Source organism: Rutidosis leptorrhynchoides, chromosome 4 (genome assembly GCF_046630445.1).
Source record: "Rutidosis leptorrhynchoides isolate AG116_Rl617_1_P2 chromosome 4, CSIRO_AGI_Rlap_v1, whole genome shotgun sequence".
Lineage (NCBI taxonomy): Eukaryota > Viridiplantae > Streptophyta > Magnoliopsida > Asterales > Asteraceae > Rutidosis > Rutidosis leptorrhynchoides.
The window spans coordinates 101,849,754-101,854,990 of record NC_092336.1 but is presented as its reverse complement, the minus strand read 5'-3'; the positions used below and the strand labels follow the sequence as shown (position 1 = coordinate 101,854,990).

The 5,237-nt window shown below is 30.9% G+C and overlaps 1 non-coding gene across 1 annotated transcript; it reads right to left on the bottom strand.

Annotated features, from left to right (window-relative positions):
* Positions 1-4,782: 4,782 nt before the first annotated feature.
* Positions 4,783-4,889, bottom strand: LOC139845669 (small nucleolar RNA R71). The gene has a single exon (XR_011758434.1). It is a non-coding gene; the product is annotated as a small nucleolar RNA R71 (small nucleolar RNA).
* Positions 4,890-5,237: the final 348 nt, after the last annotated feature.

Below are 5,237 nucleotides of genomic sequence, written 5' to 3'. Positions count from 1 at the left end.
TGCGATAATTAAAATGACAATAAATAAAAAGTAATAAGGAAATAGTCATAACGGGTATAGGAACAGTTAGCTAGGATTTGATTAGTATAGATTTAAAATTTTACGTATTAATTAATTGGTTACTAATCAATTTTATGTTGTCCATTATTTTCTTCATTATGCCACTTGTCAAATCTTGACTTGGATTTTGATTTGTCAAAATCAGAATATGTAATTATATGAAAATGATTGTTCTTCGGTGAACGGATACATATATATGCGGATGCAAATAGGATAGTTAATGACTGTTAAATCAGAATTGAAGAATGTACAGTGTAACATATTAATATGAAATCTAAATATTTCTCGGGTATTACCTACCCGTTAAAATATTTCCACAATTAATAGTTTGTACAAAAGAATTTTTAATTACAATCTTTATGAAAATATACTTACATATATATTTTCTTCAGATATAATCATGGATTTAATGAGTCAATATGATATTAATCTCATTTGATTTACCGTTAGAACTAGAATATATAATCTCTAAAATATTAGAGATTATATAATCGCCATGTAGAACGAAGATAAATGATGAAGAACGATACGTAGAACGAAGATAATCGATGTAGAACGAAGATTATGATCGAGGTATAGATTGTGATGTTGACGCGTGTGTTGTTGTGGCTTGTGTTGTTGATGGTACAGCTGCTGATGCTGGTGGTACTATTGGTGCCGGTGATGCTGGTGGTGCCTGTGATGTCTGCAAGTCGTGCATCATATTCTCCAAAACCACTACTCGAGCGCAAAGCTCGTTGACTTCTTCTATTACTCCGGGATGATTGGCGGTTGGAACGAGGAGATGAATAGAATTTAGAATTCGATATATTATATAATCGTTGCGAGATTGATAATGCTAAAAACGAACATATATTTCATAGCATTATCCTTCAAGAAAGACAAGCTTTTAGTTGCAATTGTTCTAATTCCAAGTAATATTCGTTTAAATAATAAAAGGTGATGACAAAAGACAGATTCAACGATTTGAAGATGCAAATGACCAAAAAGCTCAAATGTACAAGATATAATCCAAGTGGTTCAGATTATTAATGAGAAACATCTAAAAATTACAAAAGTACAAGCCGCGAAACGCAAAGTACAAGATATCTAAGCGTACGAAAGGACGTTCGAAAATCCGGAACTGAGACATGAACCCACTATCAACGCACGACACAACGGACCTAAAATTACAAATTAACTATGCACATAATATAATATAATATATAATTAATTATGTAAATTATATATATATATTTTATTTATATATTAAATAAATAAACGTCGGCAAGCTAGGATCTAATTTCTGCGTGAGCTGGAATTCGAAGCTCCGCACTCGCGAAGCTGCGAGGCACAAAACCTCAGCACTCGCGGAGCACACCAGGACCCAAATCCCACTATAAAAGGCGATGCAATTCGACGAAATATTGAGACCATCTTCAATCTTCCTTCTGTAAACATATATATATATATATATATATATATATATATATATATATATATATAATTTTAATTTTAATTTAAGTTTAATAATAATAAGGTTATTATAGCGAATGTTTTAAGGTTTTGTAAGTCGAAACTCTGTCCGTGTAACACTACGCGATTAATACTCATTGTAAGTGATGTTCAACTTTTTTAAATTAATGTCTTGTAGCTAAGTTATTATTATGCTTATTTAAGCTAAAGTAATCGTGATGTTGGACTAAATATTAAGACTGAGTTATTGGGCTTTGGACCATAATTGGGGTTTGGACAAAAGATCGACACTTGTGGAAATTGGACTATGGGCTATTAATGGGTTTTATATTTAATTAACTAACTGATATCTTGTTAATTTAATATAGAGATTACAAATTGACGTATTTATATTTAACCACATATGCTTGACTAGGTACGGTGGGCGGGATATCTGTAAATACTAATAATTGTTCATTTAACTGAACACGGGGATGGATTAATAGTCAATAGACTCATTGAAACAGGGGTGGATTACATTCAAGGGTAATTGGTGTAATTGTTAATAAAGTATTAAAACCTTGGATTACACGCAGTCGATAACCTGTTGTAATCATTAAACAAAGTATTAAGACCTTATTACGGTTTAAATCCCCAATTAGTTGGAATATTTGACTTCGGGTATAAGGTTAATTTGGCGAAGACCCTCGCAATTTATAATTATCACCGATGGACTATTATGGACAAAACCAGATGGACATATCGAATAATCCAGGACAAAGGACAATTAACCCATGGTAATAAATTAAAATCAACACGTCGAACATCATGATTACGGAAGTTTAAATAAGCATAATTCTCTTATTTTATAACTCATCGTACTTTTATTTATTGTCATTTTAATTATCTCACTTTTAGTTATCGCACTTTTATTCGTCATTTAATTTACGCTTTAAATTAAGTTATATTTATTTTTATTATTTTGCATTAGGTTTTAATTGCGATTTTAGTTTTTAACTCTATAAACCGGTCATTAAACGGTAAAAACTCCCCTTTTATAATAATAATAATAATAATAATAATAATAATAATAATAATAATAATAATAATAATAATAATATTTATATATTTATATTTATACAAATATAGTTTTTAAAATTATAGCGTTAAACTCAGCAGATCCCTGTGGAACGAACCGGACTTACTAAAAACTACACTACTCTACGATTAGGTACACTACCTATAAGTGTTGTAGCAAGGTTTAGGTATATCCTATTCAATAAATAAATAAATAACTTGTGTAAATTGTATCGTATTTAATAGTATTTCGTAGTAAAATATAATAGTATTTCGTACTACACCCTGCACACATCAAGTATTTTTGACGCCGCTGCCGGGGAAGCGAAAGCGTAACGCTAAAAAAAATTATATTTCTATTTAAGTGTTAAAAAAATATATATATATTTTATATAAATTATAAAAGTATTTTTTTTGTTCTTAAAATACAATTTTAATTATCCCTTATATATTAATTTTATAAAATTTTTAAATTAAATACGTATTTGAAAAAAATATAAAAAAAAGGCTGAACCTGCATATTTTGGTCTGCATCAATCTGAGACTGCGTAACTCCGCACTCGCGGAGCTTTTCTGGCACGTGGCACTGCACTCGCGGAGCCGTCTGACAGGTCAAACCTTTAGCCTGCATTTATTACGAAAATAGGGTTATAATTTAATTATTATTAATTATAATTAGGGTTTAGTTAAATATTAATTAGTTTATCTTATTTTTAATTTTAGTTTTAATTAATATTATTAAGTATAATAATTATTATTAAATATATAGAATAATATTTTTATAAAAATAATATTTTTTATAAAAATTGTATTTTTATAACTTTAGTTTTATTTTAACTTTTGTATCTTTATTCATTTAATTTGTAATTTGTATTTTTATCGTTCGTAATTAGTTTTAAACTTAGTATTTGCCGTAGTTACTTTATATTTCTAGATTTTTAGGCTTTGCCGTAAAATCCCTTAAGTGCTTTTTCTTTAGATTAAGATTTAGACGCTTTAAGACGTCGCTTATCGCTTTAATATTTAATAGATTTTAGTAGTTTTTAAGTAATTGCCGTTTTGGATATAGAATTCCTTTTAAGCTTTAATACCTTTAGACGCAAATTTTTAATTTTTACTTTTTAGACTTTTAAGTTTCGACGCTCTACTTTCTTATTTTTTTATTTTTCGACTGTTTGTTTTTCGACGTTTGTTTTTCGACTCTTATTTTTCGACGCACTTTTTCTTTTTCATTTCTACGCTCTAGTTTTTAGGACCTAGAATTTTCTATATTTTCTTTAAATTTCGACGAAAAATTATTTTAAGCGGTTAAATTAATAGACATCCAAAATTTTCTGGTTCGTAGTAATAGTTGGATTTGTTAGTGGCGAGTTGTGGGCTTCCAATTTAAAGGGTCCTGGCTACCTGCTGCATCTATTGTCTATTCGAAACGTGGGCAAAATCAAAAAAGTCTATTAATTTGATAATTTATATAATTTTTATCTTTATAACTAATAGGATATTCAGTGAATGCACCGAGCAAAACGTTCACCACCTTTCATACGTTCACCACCTGTAACTCGATCAAGACATCTATCCAATATTGTCGTTGTTGATTTTTCTTAAGAATCATCATCTAGTCGAACAAGTACTCCAACTCAAATTTCCGATAATCCAATTTTTGAAACCGACTTCATAATTGAGGACCCGGAGGATATTCAGGGACAATTCAGAGATCCTGAACCACTAATTATTCCTCCTGAACCACAAATTACTCATCCGAAGATTATCGAGGAAAGAACTATTAAATCAGAATCTTCTAGTGATTCAGATTCAACCATTTCAATCATGGAAGAAATGGAACCTCAAAGTATGGAGGATTGAATGAAAGCTACACGCACTGGCCAAGGTCATTTAATTATTCAACCAGACGTTAATGCGCCAGATTATGAAATCAAAGGACAAATCTTACACATGGTAACTAATCAGTGCCAATTTAGTGGTACGCCAAAAGAAGATCCAAACGAACATCTTCGATCCATTAATAGGATCTGTACTCTATTCAAAATCAGAGAAATTGAGGATGAACAGATCTATCTCATGTTATTTCCCTGGACTTTAAAGGGAGAAGCAAAAGATTGGTTAGAATCATTACCTGAAGGACCGATTGATTCATGGGATGTTTTAGTTGAGAAATTTCTTAAAAGATTCTTTCCGGCATCTAAAGCCGTGAGACTTAAAGGAGAAATTGCCACGTTCGCACAAAAGCCAAATGAAACGCTATATGAGGCATGGACAAGATTCAAAAAAATGTTGAGAAGTTATCCTCAACACGGTCTAGATACTTATCAAATAGTCCAAATATTTTACAAAGGAGTCGACGTCGCTACACTAAAAGACATCGACACAGCAGCTGGTGGTTTCATTATGAAGAAAACCGCAACTGAAGCTCACAAAATTATTGATAACACAGCATCTCACTCACAAGAGTGGCACCAAGAAAAAGATATTTTTAATTCATCTAAAGTGGCTAGAGCCGATTCTAGCCATGACTTTGATTCCATTTCCGCAAAGCTAGATGCTTTCGAGAGACGAATGGAAAAGATGACTAAAGATATTCACGCAATACGAATTAGTTATGAGCAGTGTGGAGGACCACATTTGACAAAAGATTGTCTCAGTGTTGA